Below are 2,372 nucleotides of genomic sequence, written 5' to 3' on the forward strand. Positions count from 1 at the left end.
GTAGCGTCTAAACTGTCCACCTCATTTCATGCAAATTCTTCAGTTTAGCAAGATAATGGCAAGAAATTCTGGGATGTGTCACTATTGCAAACTTACCCTTTTATATATTGCAGAAGATATGAGCATGAAACTCAGCGTTATGTAAGTGCATTATAGCTATACTTGCCTAAAATGCTCAAGTATACTATTTTGTATTAACAGAAAGCTGTTCTTGCAGTCTATTTGATAAGATTTTATATATTCAGTGTGCATATTTAATATTCAATCACCATTTGCATTTTGCATGATTAAATTCCAAAATTGCTCAAAATTTAGCATCAGGTTGGGGAATTTGTGTTACTGGTAGATATTATTTCATTCTTAGAGACAAAAATGATCAAAATGAAATAGTCTACAAACCTACATTAATATCAGTGGATCACACAACAGTCTTGTCATTTTATTACAGACCCCTGTGTGAACTGTTCTTTTGAAGCATTATACTTTATTTTTAACGCTATGTTATTGTGTACCAACCATCTCATTTGGAGCTCTTCTGACATCATTTTGCACATCACCTTGGTTCTCTCAACAAAAACCCAATAGGATTTTTTTTAATTGACTTTTGGAAAATGAGCTTTGTGACTGACAAGTTTATGATTCTTACACATTTTGCTCATCAAAATAATCTTCACAAATGAACACAACTTGAATTTTGAAGCCTAAATGCATTTGCCAGAAGTAAAAATCTAAAGTTTGGCCATAACGAGTATAAAGGCTATGAAAGTGGACTAGCAAGTACATCGTTTACCTGTTTGGTGTTATTACGTTTAATGTCCCCGACAACCTCTCTAGTCCCATTTTGCCACATTTTAGCAAGTGACTTTTTCAAGACACGTAAAAACGTAAAATCCCGAGCGTATTTGTGATGTAACCATATGGTCCACTCCAGGTTTTGTCCCCGTTCTTATAAATTACTTTGTTCTGGGTTTTCATTTTGTTCGATGACTTCAATCTAAAACTGTAAATGCAGAGCATGCAAAAATAACAACGACATTAAGATCGTTAATATTAGGGTATTACTGATTTCTGTTGTAGAGTAAAACATGGAAATACAGTATCTTGAGCTTGTGTTCACCACAGACCTCATTTCAGACATTTAATCAAAAACCCATTCAAAAAACCATTGACTTTGGGATGATGAAATCAGTCATGTAGGATCATTGGGTTATAGGCATGAGTATGTCTTGGGTTATCGCTCCCTGCCATAGGAGTCACTCACTGAATTTTATTGCACCTAGAATTTCTTTTTTTTTTTTACCTTACCATCGATCTTTCACACTCTCTATTCCAAGCAAATGTCACTGCTTTTCTTCATTATCAGCTGTAATTTCCAGAGGTGTGACTGTAGTATTCAACAATCAATACCACCAACTATTAAAGCATCATGCTATTTCACTGAAGGATTTACAGTTACCTTCATACCTGACTTTTAAGCCAACAGAAATCAAATCTGCCTGATTCATATTCGTGTTTGCGAGTTCTTATCATAATTCCACTGATGCACACAAAATATGTATTCATTTAAAAGATTAAAAAAAGTGGCTTGCTCAGACATTTTTCATAGAAAAATCATTTGGTCACTATCATTCACCTCCGTTATTCATGTCCATCATTTTCTGTTCATAATTTGAAGGACATTTTGCCCTTTTTGGATGTGGTTCCTGATGGCTTTCAGTGGGTTGAAATCTTTATTTTGTTCATGGGCAATGTCTAATGTGGCAGAAATATATTAAAATATTTGATATGCATTTTTATCATTCAAACCGACAAACTTGAAATTTTCCTGAGGCGGTCAGACTGTGCGTTATCTAGCACTGACATTGAAAGCAAATTATTGAAGTGGTGAATAGGTTTTCGGCCCTCACTGTGCTTCTTCACTGTCACTGTCCCAGTTCTTTTAGTGTGCCAAAATGGATAAAAGTGCAGCTCTTGTAAAATTTTAGTGTTTTGCTTTGATTAATGGATGTCTATAAAACTCAAACAAAGTGACAACACAAATTGGGAGCAGGCCTGATTCTTCACGCCACATAAAGAGAAACACTTTACTTTCTAGGTCACGCCCTGATTGGTCAAACCTTGCAGTGTTTATATCAGGCTATATTAATATGTAATACAGGCTATTTCTTTAAAGATGTGTGCGTGCATGTGTGTGTGTGTGTGTGTGTGTGGATATGCATGTGCACACACACACACACGTTGTGTTTTCATGTTATGTGTGGACATTCATAGACAATGATTTTATTTTTAGGGATGCACGATATATCGGCTACCATATCGGTATCGGCTGATATATGTTCATTTTTGGTGTTATCGTTATATTAAAGCCGATA

Source organism: Rutilus rutilus (assembly GCF_951802725.1).
Source record: "Rutilus rutilus genome assembly, chromosome: 15".
Lineage (NCBI taxonomy): Eukaryota > Metazoa > Chordata > Actinopteri > Cypriniformes > Leuciscidae > Rutilus > Rutilus rutilus.